Consider the following 17,029-nt stretch of genomic DNA (forward strand, 5'->3'; position numbering starts at 1 on the left):
GCCACCCACTGCATATGGAGGTTCCCAGGTTAGGGGTCTAATCAGAACTACAGCTGCTGGCCTACATCACAGCCACAGCAATGCCAGGTCCTTCACCCACTGAGCGAGGCCAGGGATCGAACACCTAAACCTCATGGTTCCTGGTTGGATTCTTTTCCGCTGTGCCATGATGGGAACTCCAGATGTGAATATTAAAGTCAATGTATATACTCCAACTGACAAGGCATAGTGGTGTTATTACCTTATTTCTTCAGGTACATATGATGAAGCTACCTATTTCTTGTTAGAAACATATAATGGAAATAAAACCCCATAAAACCGACATAAGTCCATTTTCATCTTATTAGAATTTGAGCTCTTTAAAATAATAATAAAAAATTCCCCCATAAATATATTAAGCCACTTGATTACAATGGTCGTGATTTTTTTTTTAATGTTCACATTGGTATTGAGGAATGTAAATTGGGTATTCACAATACATATTAATGAAAGTTAATTAACTGACCAGGGGCCAGTTGTCTGAGTTGATATTTGAGCATTTATCAAAGTATAGCTCAGATTCTTCCCGCAGATATCAAGAGCAACAGCAAAATCCTGCCAAAGGCTTTACCCCATGCTTTACCTTGCAAGGAGATTTTCTAGAATATCTCTAGATGACTGGATCCTTGTTGTGCGGGCATTATGTATCAGTGGCTTGACTAACTGGCCTGACATTCCTGAGGTCTCCCTAGGCTGTTGGTCAGAATTCCAACCATCTCGTATCCTTGTCACAGAACTTATTGTCATAACTGCATTATGGAAACAGCAAACTTGCAGAGCCCACTCTAAACTCGGATGAATTCAATAAACATCTATGGAGCTGCTAGTTACTTTCACATGTGATTAATCTCACTGAATATCTGGGTGCTCATTCAATTTAAAGATTAAAGATTTAAAGACAATTTAAAGACAAAACTGAAGGCCAGAGAGTTTAGTTACCTTTCTCAAGGTCACAGTCAGCCGGCAGAGAATATGAGATTTGAACATGAATCTTCTAATGGGAAGCCTAGAACTCTTTGCACTATTTGGAAAAAAAAAAAAAAAAAGTGCCAGGTTGCTTTGAAAAATATGTGCCAGGCTGGTAAGGAGTTGTTTGCTTCAGTAGGAGACAAGACAAAACCCCACAAACCACTTAACCGACTTCAGCAAAAGAGAGTTTCCTTTTATTGGAAGGATTCTGGCATGGAAGATGCCACCTAGGCCTCAGCCAGGGCTGGGAAATGGAATCAGGAGCTGAAGTGACCCTCTCTCCCTGCTTGTCCCAGGTGTCTCACCTCTGCTTCTTGCTTCAGCTTCATCATTTGCCGCCTTACAAATGGGCTTTCCCTGCTCCCTGTAGATAATGACGAGTCCAGTGTGTGTGCTGTGTGTGCACATGGAGCAGAGCAGAATGAGGGAGATTAGGAGGAGGTCACAGTCGTGACCCCCACACCAGGCTCTGGGAAGAGATGCTGCGCTTAGTTGGGAATCAGAGCAAAGGTGACGAGGATATAATTAGTAGAGAAATGATCTGCGTTATTCATACAAAACTTTTCTTCTACTACATTTGATAATTAAATCTCTGATTCTCCCACTTGACTGAGGGCAGTTTTATGAATCAATTTTTTTTTTTGGTTTGAAGTTAATATATAGAGATATAGATATTTCTGTCATTTATCTATCTGTTTATGCCTATAATGCTATAATTATGTTCTAAATATTCACATATAATTCTATTTATCCAAGCACTTTATTCCTGTTACTCAGCTGAAAGTCATCAAAGAGATATTTTGGTGTCTCCTCAAAGTACAAAGAAGAAAACATTCTTATTATCATTTGTAAACTAATTACAGGTGCTTATACAGCTATCATTTGGTTGATATTAGCAAGAAGAACCAGGTAGTGGCAGAGATAAGAGATGGCCCTTCTTTTGGTAGAATGAGCCTACCTTAAGCTACAGATCTCCAGCTCCTCTGACATGATAAAATACTCTGCATAAACATCTTTAGCAGTAAGCATGGGTGAATGGTCCTCCTAAGAATTATCCCACAAAGTGGTTTTTATGGACAAGAGGACTCTAGAGAAAAACATCACCCTCTTTTCAACTTAATATATGAAAGCTCTAGACTTGCAGTTTCTAAAAACTCCCATTACTTGCACAAGAAGGTCAAATGCGAAAATGTCAAACCCATAATTACCTTCCCTTGTATGTGGTGAAAGGAATGCAGGAACTGCTGAAATCATCCCTTTATAAAAATCATCTTTCCAAAAAAGATATATATTGAGTACATTCTTGGTTAGAAAACATCCAAGGTAGGAACTTTCTTTGTCTTTTACAACTCGTCACTGAGATGTTCACCCCTCAAAGTTCAACCTAATATTCACGTGCTGAACTTCAAAAAGCTTTAAGTTTTTGCAGGTGATGTGTACTTTGTGAAACTGTAGAAGGTAATCGTTAGTAGTATGTGGATTTGGGGAAATGTTCAGAACCAAGACTAAGGCAGCAGAGCTGTGTATTTGATTTCACCAGAAGGAATAAGATAGGTATGGACAATGTCTAGTTCTTGCAAAATTAGCAACCAATGCTGTGCTTTGTTAAATCCTTACCTGCTTCATTTTCCTCACTGAGGGACTAGGCTGGAATAGACAATATCTAAAGCTTCTTCTAGTTTCAGTACTCATGTGCTTCCCTAACCTATATTATCTTAGAGAGATGATAGTCATGTTTCTTAAAGAGCAGAAAGTGTTTAAAAGAGGTGCTGATCATTGTTGAAAGTGGGTGGTGGGTACATGGGTTCATTTGACTCTTTACATTTTTGTGAAGGAAACTTTTTGGAGAGAGAAAGAGGACCATAAGCTGTAGAAAATGGTAGCAATAGTAAAGGAATGCTGCATGGAGTATATGAAACCTCTCCTTCATCCTGAAAAAATATGGTAGGTTAGTTTAATTAATGAGTCACCTAAACATGAAAGGTGTTAGAAGCAATAGGATGAAGTAGGAATCAGAAATAGAGAAGGATGGAAAATTGTGCGAGTCCCCTTGAGTCATTTCAGTTGAAATGCTTTGTCATTTTTTTTATGAATGCCACATGAAATGTACTTATAGTCAAGTTTAATGGATATACATTACAAAGATAAATGGTTCAGGAATTTGCCATCAATTTGGAGTATGCATTACTGCTCTTTAAAATCATTAGTTTGGAAAATTGAGATTTGATTGTAATTTGCAATTTCCTAGCATGCCCTGACTGGGCAAAAAAAGGAAACACTCTGGATAAAGGCCAGATTTCAGAGCAAAATTTACAAATGCAAAGTGCTTGATCCATAAAGTATATAAAGCAATAATCTGCAATCAACTATAAAGTCTTACCATGAAAATTGTTGTTGAACCCAGGTTCATGTGCCCAATGCACAGTGAGGTAAAACAAACTGAAACATCAGAGTTTGATGTGGAGGAAGGTTTATTAGTCAAGGAGGAATTGGCCTGAAAGATGAGAGACCCAGACCTTCTAGTTGGCCAGGGTGTGAGATTTTGTAAGGACAAAAAGAGAGAAGGGGTCTCTGTGACACCAGTTTTCTGATAACTTCTCAGCAGCAGGCTTGTTGGTACCATTCTGTAATTTGTTTTGTCCCCAAGGCAACATATTCTATATGTTCCTAGTCTGGTCTGTTGATCATTTAACTTTCGTCTAGGAGAGAGCAAAAATTATAGTTGAGGCATTTTATTATTTGTTTATGGCTTATGTGATGGTTCAGGAGGTCTTAATTGACCCTCCCAGTGCCATCAATTTTTAAGTCTGCTTGGGGACAGCTGATTGAAGCCATAGGATATTATCTCAATGGTTTGGGGTCATAAAGCAAGACAGTGACTTAAGCCAACAATCATGGAAAAGATTATGTTGGACTTGCTTTTTCTTTATTTCTGCATTCCCTCACTTTTCTAATTAGTAACTGCTTGAATCTTTCCTGGAACTCAGGGAAGGTCTAGAAGACTAAAGCCTTTCTCAATACACAAGAACTGGGGTGGGGGATGGGGGAAAGGCACACATACCTGGGCAGAGGGGCCCGGAGCAGGGTCCTGCTCCGTTTCTATCCCTGCCTTTCTTTGATGCTCATCAGTCTGCAGGAAAACAGATATAGGACAAGAAAGGAAACAGAGGTTAATCATAAACTCCACAGGGAACTCAGTTTTAGGGGAACTTGGTTGCAGGGGTACTTGGTTTCAGAAATGCCTGAAGTTTGAGCTATAACATCAGAGCTCATACATATTCTAAAGTGACTTTAGGCATATCTAGGTTTCTTCTAGAGGTTAGTGCAATTATTTATCTTGCCCAAGTGTTTATTGAGCAAACTTTCTTTCCAGAACTATACAAATTACCACTTGAAGACCTTTCTGTACAAGACCACATCTTTGCCATTTGAAATTGGTTAGTGCTCTTTTTCCCGTGGGCCATGATTGGATGATTAAGATTACATAAACGGACAGATTCCCTCCTTGGCAGAATAAACTGGTGGTCCTCCTTTTAGTAAAAATTTTAGAATCTTAAAAGGGGCTTTTATATTCTCCTATTGACCATGCATCAAAATCCAAGCTTTTAGAAATATTGTGTATACTTGGTCTATTTTTTCACTCAACCGTCACTCCTCAATTAGTATATTCTGTTTCTGCCTCCACTACACTATGTAAATCGCTCTTCTCAAGTCAGCAAAGACCTCATTGTCATAAAAATCAACTTTTTAGTGCTTTTCTTTCTTGACTTTGAGACTCTCCTCTTAGGAATGTTCTCTTCCTTTGGCATCCAGGACACTGCACTTACCTGCTCTTCTTTTTCTCTGCTCCTGGGAAGTTTAAATAATGACTTCTCAGAATTTTGTGCATCCTTGGTCTGCCCTTTGCCTTCCTCAGGTTTTTGAAGTTGGCTCTCTTCTTTCCCATGCTGTATGCTTGTGCCAGGTGAGAGCACTGCTCCTGAATCTTCAGTCAATGTCTGTGATAATTTTCCAGTCTCCACCTCCACGCGAGACCCACCTCCTGAGCTACAGGGCAATGTATCTACTTCTCTTCTGGATGGTTTAATATTGGTGTTTCTCAGACACCTTGAATTCAGCATGTTAAGAATGAAAGGCTTTCTCTCACTCCCTTTGCAACTCCAAACTGCTGCTCTTCCAGGAATGTCTGTCTCAGGGTGTGGTGCCATCACCTGCCAACTGTTTTGTCTTTGACCCTTTTCTTCACATTTTCGTTTTTGTTTGTCTTCTTAGGGCCGCACCTGTGGCATATGGAAGTTCCCAGGCTAGGGGTAGAATTGGAGCTACAGTTGCTGGCCTACACCATAGCCACAGCCACAGCCACAGGGGATCCAAGCTGCATCTGTGACCTACACCACAGCTCATAGCAATGCTGGATCCTTAACCCACTGAGTGAGGCCAGGGATTGAACCCGTGTCCTCTAATCAAGTTCATTACCACTGAGCCAAGATGGCAACTCCCTCTTTTCACATTTTCTACAAGATGCCTGAACTCTCTCTTGGTTCTTTGCCACCTCTTCCTATTCTTGTTGCCATTATCTTTGTGCAGATTTCCTATCATCTCTGTCGCTGATTGCCGTAATAGCTTCCAAACTATCTGTCCTATCTAGTGATGTAGTTCTCTTCCAATCTCTTCCATCATTTCAGAGTCCTTCTATAATGTGTATCTAATCAGGGCACTTCTCTGATTAAGACATGTCTGCATCCATTTTCACTTGAGGAGAAGTCATGGTGCTTTTGTAGCTTCAAGTGTCTGCCTAACCTGGTCCCCAGGCCCAACTCTGTGGTCTCATCTCAGGATTTTCCTTGTACTTCAAGTCCTTTCTTATTGAAATTCTTTCTGTTCTTCCAGCCCAGTATGGCTCTTCTTGCCTTGAGGTGTTAGAACATCCCTCTGTTAGAGTACATATATATAAATATATCTCCTCTCCCAGGAACACTCCCCTCCTACTCCTTGTCTTTTATTTGACTCACTTCTATTTAACTTTCAGAAATCCTTGTATCTTTCTTCCCTCAGAGGCATCCCCTAGTCCTCTAAACTAGGTAAAGTTAGGAAATCATTGCTACTTGTAGATCCACAATGACAACACTTATCATCATTGTTTCATTTCCTTTTATGCATCTGATTAGAGGGAGACAGAGATGACTTACTCACTGATGTAGAAAGGATGCTTATTTGCTCCTGATTCCATTGCACCCTGAGCCCTCGTGCCTGACAATGTATCAGACACAGTTTTACACTTCATACTTGCTGAATGACTCAACACACAGAGACAATAAAATTCAGTGTATGAGAAAAGTAGGAGGCAAGCCATTGCAGTATAATGCCGAAGGACCCCTTTGCATCTACATTTTTATTGCAAATGGAATGTGTGATATACCAATGGATTTGGGGGGGGTATGGAACTTTTTCTATGTTTATGTGGCCCCTAGCACATCACTGTACCTATAGAAAGCAATCAGTAATGAATGAATGTTTCCAATGACTTTTATTTGACCAAGGGAAGGAATTAAGCTCAATAAATACCATTGATTTTATTTTTGGCTCTGCCGAATACAGATATAAGATGAAGGTCAGCTGCGATGGTGGATATTAGACACAGAATAATCTTTGGGATATTTCTTCTTCAGCTTAAGTTTTTTAACTTAGCAATTTTTTTTTTTTTTTTTTTTTTTTTTTTTTTTTTTTTTTGCCTTTTCTAGGGCCGCTCCCATGGCACATGGAGGTTCCCAGGCTAGGGGTCGAATTGGAGCTGTAGCCACCAGGCTACACCACAGCCACAGCAACGTGAGATCCGAGCGGCGTCTGCAACCTACAACCACAGCTCACGGCAACGCCGGATGGTTAACCCACTGAGCAAGGCCAGGGATGGAACCTGCAACCTCATGGTTCCTAGTTGGATTCGTTAACCACTGTGCCACGACGGGAACTCCAGCAAACGGTTTTCATTCACTTTTCTTTTTTAGAAGTTACTTACATCAGAAAATGTATACTGGTTCTTAGCCATTCCAACAAAGTTTGAGATTCAATATAATAATGCTCTACATCTCGGCCAAAGATATTGGTAATGGAAATATCAAACAAGATTGTTCCAATCTGATGTAGCTACGTCAGTAGTTAAAACCACAGTATTTCCCTACAAACTCCACACTTCTTATATGTTTTCTACCTTAGGAATGGTACCATCTTGTTGAAAAAACTAGAAAACTAATATATTCGGCATTTTCCCCTCCCTCATAACCTCCTGATTACCTCTCAGACTGGTCCCCTATATCCATTTCCACTGTCATTAATCCACTTTAAGCTATTATTATCTCCTGCCAGAACATGTGTAACAATTTACTAAGGATCGGATCTGAACCACCATTTTCCCTGCCAGCCCATTCTCCACGCAACAGCCAAATCAACCTGATTAGGCCCTGCTTAACATCTTTGGTGGCTTCTCCTCAGCCCTAAATAAAAATGCCCCGCTCTTTACTGTTTCTTCGGACTCCACGGTGCTACCTCAGTTGCTACTTCGATGTCACAATCTCATATATCAATTCCTGGTTTTTCAGGTTCCCATCCATCTTTTCACTGAAATGGATGCAACCAAGATGGATTTTTAAAAGGAAAACGTTGTTTTGTTTTTTCCACAAATACTCTCTGATAGAGTGGTTTAGTCATCTGTTCAGACATTAGGCTTCAGAAGTTTGATAAAAATATCTTAATCCTACCCTCTGACTCCCTGACTGTAAGATATCATAGACTTTCCTTTGGGTTCTTTTCCTCTTGGATAACAGTTCAAAGGATTCATAGTTTTCCTTTATGATGTACATAGGTTCTACAATATAGATGAACGGAGGCCCCCAAAGGAATAAATCACTTGTTGAAGAAACATAATGAAAATGTATAAAAAAGGTCAGTCATTTTGCTTTGATAGTCTTTTCACCATTTTTTTTTTTTAATTTTGATTTTGGCTGGAATATAGTATGTGCTCAAGAATTGTCACTGTATAGGATAGAAAGTGAAGAATCAAGGAACTAAAATGTAACAAGGTGTGTAGGTTTTATCTCTGATCATGCACCCCTTCTTGTTGAGTAGTCTGTTATTTTTACTTTCAATAAGTAAAGTCGAGTATAAGCTGGGAAGAGAGGGAGGAGCAAGGTGAAACTTGAGTCAGAAAAGATCCCTGAGGAGGTCATTATATTACTGTGCATTTTGGTAAAATGTAAATATGCTCAATATGCAGACATTTGCTTCTTCCTTCATATATCAAGGCTTTATATTTCATGCATTGTTTTAAAAATAACATTCTTAAAAAATAGCCTAGTATTATAAAACAGATCAGAAATGTGACCTATATAGTTAAAATGGAATCAGATTTATAGTTTTATCATAACCTAAGCAAATATAGGTAATACGTATTACTCTCAAGCATATCCCTTAAAGAACAGATACATATGGCTAGTTAAACAAGGACTTAAAGAACATAAATAAAGCATCTTTAAATATGGAACGAAGGTTGTATACCTTACTCCAAACTTAGAATGTTTTTAATCCAGTGAATTGGGAATGAGCTCCTGCACTTGGTTCAGTGAGTAGTATTATATAAATACAAAAGTTCGACTGAATCACACCCAGAATATATTCTTGGTATCCTTCCAAATTAGGGTGGAAGTAGTTATTATGCTGTACAAAACTGAAGATTTCTGATAAGGTGTATCCGTTATATTTTGACTTGCTATTTTAGGGAGTTTCATGGACAGTAACCAAAACCTGACCAGTCCTATATGGATATTTTAGTATCTTGAAATTTCACAACCATCTTGATAAAAGTACAATTAACCTTATGAAGAAATACTTAGATATTTTAAATGACTCATTTTAAAAATGAGACCCGAAAGATACCAATACCAGAAAAATCCCACAGTAATAGCTTACCAGTGGCTGGCGGGGAAACAAGTGTGAAAATAACCAGCAGTAAGACATTAGAATTGGTAGAATGTTTTTGAGTACCATGTATAATGAAGAAAGAAAGATGTGTCTCGAGCTTTTCAGGCTTCATGGAGGAAATAAAATTTAACTGATAGGCAGAATATTGCTAAGGGAAGTGAGGGAGGAAGTTAAAAGCAGAAAGCATGGAAATATCGGGAAACCACCCAGCACAAGGTGTGAGAAAGGGGATGGTGGATGCAGGTGAGGGTGGGTAGTTTACTAAGCAAGGGTTGGAGAATTGAGAATTGAGGCTTTACAGATCATGATCGAACTTTGCTTTTTAGCCTGAAGATAAAATGAAAGGCACTGAAGAATTTTGATCAGAGGACTAAAATTTCTTTGTGCTTCTGTATGCCAGGATCTTTACACCACTATGTCATGCAATATCCATATCTAATCTTATAATGTAGATACTGTTACTCACTTTCATCTTGCAGATGAGGAAACTGAGGTGTGGAAGGCAATTACACAAAACAAATTACGGCTCCAATGAGCTTTCAGAACCAGCTTTCTTTTTTCTTTCCTTTCCTTTCCTTTCCCTTCCTTTTCTTCCTTCCTTCCTTCCTTTTTTTTTTTTTTTTTAGGGCCACACCTGCAGCATATGGAGGTTCCCAGGCTAGGGGTGGAATCAGAGCTACACCCCAGCCACAGCAAAATGGGATCTGAGCCACATCTGCAACCTACACCACAGCTCACTGATTACTCACAGCAACCTACTGAGGGAGGTCAGGTCACCAATCCACATCCTCATGGATACTAGTCAGATTCGTTTCTGCTGAGCCAGGGCAGGAACTCCCCAGAACCAGGTTCAATATAGCAATTCTATACTATAGGTGGCTCTCTTACACCTTGCGCTATACTGCCTTTAACTTTGATAGAGATAGTACATAGACTAGAAGAATGAAGCGGAAAACGAGAAGATTGAAGTGAGGGAGATCCCTAGGGATGGCACAGAAACAAAGCCAGGCACCAGAAATGTTTACTGCGGGAAAATGGGTGGAGCTTGGATTAATTGGCGGTGAGGGAGACAAAGAGGAAGGGAGGAAATTAGGTCGATGTTCAAGTTCTGACTTGGCAACTGTGCAGAGAGCGGTTCATTTGACAGCAACTGGGGAGTATAAGTCGGGAGCAGACTGAAGGCATGGTAGTGGCAAGGAATGCTGCTTTCTATCCAGAGCGCACGGAATCGGAGGTCCCTGTGGAAGTCCGGTTGGATGTCTTGGAAAGGCATTACGTGTGGAATGGAACCAAGGATGGGTGTGGCAGGGAGTGAAGAAAACACTAAGAGTAAAATCCTAACCTTGACCAACATTAATTATTTAGTGATGAAGTGAAAATGGGGAACTAGTGTTAACCAACACTTGCTTTTACTGTTGGCAAATCACGGAATGTCTTTTTCTGCAAAACGCGGGGGGCGGGGGGCGCAGGTGTGCATAGCACAAACATTGGACGGATACCTTTGGAGTTTCTCTTTATCTTTTCTTAAAAACTATGCACTATGTTTATTGTATAAATCCAATCAGCAGGTAATGTGGAAATTTACGTAATTGACCACAAGGGGGAGAACTCTAATTCTACATGAAGTCACCACAATGTGACATAATCTAAAAGTACTCGCTGCAAGCAGTTGATGATAACGTTTCCCATTTCCACTTCCTCATGGAAGTCGGGGGAATTCTATGCTAGGGATAGATTTTACTAAATTGAAGTGTGGTTTGGTGGTGCTAAAGTTATGACAAAGTCACTGAAAGTAAGAATCTATTTGTATTAAGCAATAATTCTCCATGAAGGAATCCAGATGCTCCTTTAATTAAGATGAAGACTGTAGAATTTTAAAATTCACCCTGGGAAAGTTTTTCCTTCCAAACAACATTATTTCAGTTGTCCTTCAAGAAAACTATAGCCTTCCTAAAAGTCCTTGGTTATGCTGAAAGAAGAATAAAATTGTCAGCCTGTCGGGCTACTGTAAAGATAAATAAATAGGATTAGAACACCGCTGGCCACACCATTTAAATGTTGCATGTTCCTTGAATACTTATATATGTGCATATGTTATATATTTGTTATGTGAATGGTGAATGCTATAGGTTCAGTATTAAAATTCTCATTATCTGTTTGGTTTAACTTCTGTGCTCTGGTTTTATGCAAATTTTTATTGTAAAGAACTACAATTCTTTAGTTGAGAATTACCTTAGGAGGTTTCCTAACCTTTAATGAGTCACATTTTTGGACTCGATCAAAATAAATTGCATTGGTAAGCTGCAAGGACAGTATTTCTGCATTTTATCAACATACTGAAACATACGTAGCTAAATGAGGATGGTCCACTTTGAAGATGTGACATTGGTGAGCTACATAGGACACTCAATAAAGCAACTCTTACTGGAAACATGTTTGTGTTTCCCCTTAGATGCAGTGTCCCCCCTTTTAATATGTTCAGTGACAGCAGATCTTCTTTTGAGAGTATGTGAAATATTAAAAAAATGTTTCATGAATGAAGATTGAATATTAAGATCACCAGTCAAGTTGGAGTATATATTACTTGGGGTTAAAAAAATTAGATGTAACTAAAATGTTTTAATTCCCTTTGAGTTATAAGCCTCCTTAATTTATCTGCCATAAAAGAATTACAAAATGTGTCCAGCAATGACGTTGTCACTGAAAGAAATATAAACCATCCTAAGATGACTGCCAGAAAGGGTAACTTTCATTGAACAGACTCATTCTGGAGTGTTCACTGAAATAAATAAATAAATAAATAGTTTCATTCATTTATACTCACTTTGTGCTTATTTTCCAATTATTTGCATAGTTGATGTTTTGGAAATCCCCTAAATGTAAAATAACAGTATACTAAGTAAATTAGTGTTTTCATTTAGTATTTTCATTTTCTATAACTACTTCCAAAAGTCACTCAGGCTTTTTTTGTTTTTCTTTGGCTAAATGGATTTTCTATCAATAGTTTTCACACCAGCATTTATTACAAACAGATAAAAAAAATCTATGCTAGGCAGTGTGCAGGATATACATTTCACTTCTGCTTGTATGCCCAGTGATTACCTAATGACTATCACAGTGCTTGCCCCCCTAGTAAATATTTAGAAAATATTAGTTGCATAAATGAATGAATAAATGATATGAAATTATATATATATACATACATATATAATTATTCCTGTTATATATTAGTGTTCCGGACAGTTGCATAAATATCCACCCTAAACTTAGTAATTTAAATCATCAGCAATCAGTGCTGTTCACAGATCTGCAAGTTAGACAGGGCTCACTGGGACCAGCTCATCTCTGCTCCACGTCTCCAGCAGTGCAGCTAGTCTGGCTGGAAATCCAGGCTTAGCTGGAAGGCTAGAGTCAGGAATCGCCTAAAGGTTCACTTGCTCACAGGTCTAGTGGCGATACTGGCTGTTTGCTTGGGACCTTGACTGGGGATGTCATCTGGGAATCTGCTTGGATTGCTCACAGCATATTGTTAAGGATTCAGTCAAGTGTTCAAGGCAAATTATATGGCATTTTTAAGATTTTGGAAGTCACACTGCATCACTTCCCTTGTACTGGTGGTCGAAGCAGTCACAAAGGTCTGCCTGATTTCAAGAGTACGGTATTTAGAAGCTGCCATGAGATGGGAGGTGTGTTAAGTTCACATAGTAAGAAGGGCAGGCTCAATGGGGTGTATTGCAGTGGTCATTTTTGGAAAATATAATGAAAATATAATGTATCATACTTTTGTATACGCAGTTTATTTGTAAACTAGTTCTACTCACTTTAACTTTAGAAAGTATTTTTCCCACACCAAACTATCCCTGCTAAATGGCTTCCATCTGGTCTAATGAACATTTTTGGTTCATTTTTTCCTTCCTGTTTTTGTTTGTCTCTGTTCTCTAAATATGCTCCTCTGTCCCCCAAAACATTTTCCTCACATACATTCAAAGCATAAGACTGAGGCTTACTCTCTTTCTCTTTTTTCTTTTTGTTTTTCATGCCCTGGAAAGCATTTACTCTTAACTTCACTCATTTTGTCACTGAACATTTACTATCAGTTGGTGCCTTTGCACAGTTGATAGAGTTAAAAACAAAAAGACAACCTCCGGAATGAGAGAAAATAGTTTAAAATGATGCAACTGACAAGGGCTTAATCTCTAAAATATGCAAACAACTTATACAACTCAACAACACAAAACCAACAACCCAATTGAAAAACGGGCAAAAGACCTGAATAGACATTTCTCCAAAGAAGATATACAGATGACAAACAGGCACGTGAATAAATGCTCAATGAGAAATGCAAATCAAAACTACTATGAGGTAACACTTTACACCTGTCAGAATTGCCATAATTAACAAGTCAACAAATAACAAATGCTGGAGAGGATGTGGAGAAAAGGGTACCCAACTACACCATTGGTGGGAATGTAAATTGGTAAAATGGTACAACCATTATGGAAAACAGCATGGAGGTACCTCATAAAACTAACTATAGAACTACCATTTCTCCAGAAATCCCACTCTTGAGCATATATCTGGATAAAACTTTCCTTAAAAAAGACACATACACCCATATGTTCATTGCAACACTATTCACAGTAGCCAAGACATGGAAACAACCTAAATGTCCACTGACAGATGAATGGATTAAGAAGATGTGGTATATACACACAATGAAATACTACTTAGCCATAAAAAACAAAATAATGTCATTTTTAGTAACTTGGATAGAACTAGAGACTGTCATACTAAGCGAAGTAAATCAGAAAGACAAATGTCATATCACTTATATCTGGAATCTAATATATGGCACTAATGAACCTTTCCACAGAAAATAAACTCAGGGACATAGAGAACAGACTTGTGGTTGCCACGTAGGAGGCGGGGGGAGTGGGATGGACCGGGAGTCTGGGGATAATAGATGCAAACTATCGCATTTGGAGTGCATAAGCAAAGAGATCCAGATTATAGCACAGGGAAATATGTCTAGTCAGTTATGATGGAACATGATGGGGGATAATATGAGAAAAAGAATGCATATATATGTGTTACTGGGTTTCTTTGCTGTACAGTGGAAATTTATAGAACATTGTAAACCAACTAAAATGGAAAAAGTAAAAATCATGTAAAACAAACAAAATAGTAATTGTTGAATATTAGGTGTTTAATATTTACCAAATTGAGAAAAAATGTTTGTAACTTATATACTCTTTTTTGTTTGAAAGGATTACTTCCAATTTTCTCTAAAAAATACTCTTCCTGTTACTAAATTTAAAGAACGAAACTTTAAAAATTCAGCTTACCTTTCCTGCAGTAACGACATCCCTACAAGAATATGCCTCTTGCAAAGGATCTCCTCCAACCCTCTCCAGAAGAGGAGAAGAGGAAACACAAGAAGAAGCACCTGGTACAGGGTCCCAATTCCTATTTTATGGATGTGAAATGCCCAGGATGCTATTAAATCACTGCCATCTTCAGCCACATACAAACAGTAGTTTTGTGTGTTAGATGCTCTGCTGTCGTCTGCCAGCTTAAGGGAGGAAAAGCAAGGCTTACAGAAGGATGCTTCTTCAGATGTACATGGCACTCAAAGCACCCTGAATCAAGATGAATGGGAAACAATCCCAATAAACATATTTTGGATGCATCCTGTTTAGTGTGTTGTTTTACTGGAAGGAAGTTCCTAACCCATGTATTCAGGGGCAACCAGAGAGCGGACTCTAGAGTCATTTGGGGCAATTTGTGAAATATAATGAAGGCAGTTTCCAAGTCAAAAGTCCACAGTGTTGGGAGTTCCTATCATGGCACAGCAGAAATGAATCCGACTAGGAACCATGAGGCTGCGGGTTCAATCCATGGCCTTGCTCAGTGAGTTAAGGATCCTGCATTGCCGTGAGTTGTGGTGGAGGTCGCAGACATGGCTCAGTTCTGGTGTTGCCATGGCTCTGGCATAGGCCAGTAGCAACAGCCCCAATTACACCCCTAGCCTGGGAACCTCCATATGCCACGGGTGTGGCCCTAAAAAGACAAAAGACAAAAAAACCAAAAAACAGTTCACGCTGCTGTATATAAGGACTCCTTACCCAGAAAGAGGAACTCTCTTGATGCCAACACTGCAAAGACAGTAAAGAGAAGGATCTGGTAAGAACCCATGTACTTCTGGAGGACACCTGAACCTTCACAATGATCTACGTATTGCAGGACAAAAGAAGATAATAGTTATTTAATACATCCAGGACAGATATTAAGTTAAAAAACTTGTGCGGTCTTAAGAGTTAGCTAAAGCACTCAGAACCCAGCCCTCTAGGAAGTTCTTTTGCTTCTTATCAGAAAAAAAGAGGTGAACTGTACTTGGCTTCTCCATCTCTTTGGCTTTTTATTATCTCTAATGCAATAAACTATAACTCTTGAGATCTTTTCAGCTTACGAAATAATATTTAAATTCTCTGCCACTTTAAAATGCTTGTTCACTTTCCTGCACACTTAACTCCTGGTGACATGCTGCCAAATTTGTGACAGTCTATGGTGATTCAACTTCCAATTTTAATCCCTTTAACCTGAAACATTTCTTTTGATCATCAATGACCTCTTAAATCCAGGGGCCACCTGTCCTTTTTTTATTCAGGTAACATTTCTAGGGAACATTGTGATTTGCATATAGCCTTGTCCTCAATAAAACTTTAGTCTTATGTCTTTGAAGCAAAAAATAAAAAAATAAAAGTTCTGCTTAAAGTGAAAAATGCGGAGTTCCCGTTGTGGTGCAGTAGTTAATAAATCCGGCTAGGAACCATGAGATTGCGGGTTCGGTCCCTGCCCTTGCTCAGCGGGTTAACGATCCGGCGTTGCCGTGAGCTGTGGTGTAGGTTGCAGACACGGCTCGGATCCCGAGTTGCTGTGGCTCTGGTGTAGGCGGGTGGCTATGGCTCCGATTCGACCCCTAGCCTGGGAACCTCCATATGCCACAGGGGCGGCCCAAGAAATAGCAAAAAGACAAAAAAAAAAAAAAAAAAAGTGAAAAATGCCATTCTGTTTCTAAGTCTTTATTACAACATTTAGAAATAGAAATGGTCTTTCCTGAAATTTGATTATGATACAGAGCACATGATGACATTATCTGCATCTGACAAATTTGAGGTGTATATGGAGATGGCTTTTCCCACCACTGAAAAATCAAATAAGCAATATAAAAATGAAACTAAAGTGATATAACATTATTTCCTCTATTAAATCCAAAGTCTATTTCATAGGATATTGAAGCAATTTGGGATACATATCATTGTAGTAGGTTTAATTGCTTAAAGAAACTAACGTTTTAAATAGTGCAAAAAAGCATTAATCCAGGAGTTCCCATTGTGGATCTACAGAAATGAACCCGACTACCCAAGATGTGGGTTCGATCCCTGGCCATGTCAGAAAGCATGGGGTTCAAATCACGAAGATGTGGGTTCAATCCCTGGCCTTGCTCAGTGGGTTAAGGACCTGGCATTGCCATGAGCTGTGGTGTAGGTCACAGATGCAGTTTGGATCCAGAGTTTCTGTGGCTGTGGCATAGGCCATCAGCTGTAGCTCTGATTCAACCCCTACCCTGGGAATTTCCATGTGCCTTACCTGCAGCCCTAAAAAAGCAAACAATGAAAAAAAAAGGCATTAATCCTGATTAAAGGAAGGGAGACACCAACTTGAAATAAGTCATGTAGAAATTGCAAATAACCAGTTGCTCTCTAGGAAGTAAACTGAAAAAAAGAACCCATTTGTTTATCTTACATAGACTTATTTAGAAATAGCTTTCCCAAATGAGCAGGTATCGTGTCTTCTCTGGACCCTGACCTATCCATGTCATCTGGCAAATGTGTGTTATATGAAGGGTGCTCAGGAAATGGTTTGAACCCCATGCTTTCTGACAGTATATTTTCTTGTCATCTCAGAAAGCATTTCATTGTGTTTCTCTTTCTGATTTACTTCACTATATCTAATCGCTTGGGATAGAACATGATGGAAGATAGTA

The 17,029-nt window shown here is 39.0% G+C and overlaps 1 protein-coding gene and 1 pseudogene across 2 annotated transcripts in view; both read left to right on the top strand.

Annotated features, from left to right (window-relative positions):
• The window catches only part of ZNF804B (zinc finger protein 804B), a 506,235-nt gene that overhangs the window by 16,720 nt on the left and 472,486 nt on the right, over positions 1-17,029 (top strand). The window lies entirely within an intron of this gene.
• Positions 7,866-14,671, top strand: LOC100623787 (small ribosomal subunit protein eS27 pseudogene; annotated as a pseudogene). The gene is made up of 2 exons (XR_014815741.1): positions 7,866-7,947; positions 14,250-14,671. The product of XR_014815741.1 is annotated as a small ribosomal subunit protein eS27 pseudogene (transcript).

Source organism: Sus scrofa, chromosome 9 (genome assembly GCF_054392235.1).
Source record: "Sus scrofa isolate SSC_HxYL_T2T_F1_AM1 chromosome 9, Sscrofa_HxYL_maternal_Yorkshire_Landrace_v2.0, whole genome shotgun sequence".
Taxonomy (NCBI): domain Eukaryota; kingdom Metazoa; phylum Chordata; class Mammalia; order Artiodactyla; family Suidae; genus Sus; species Sus scrofa.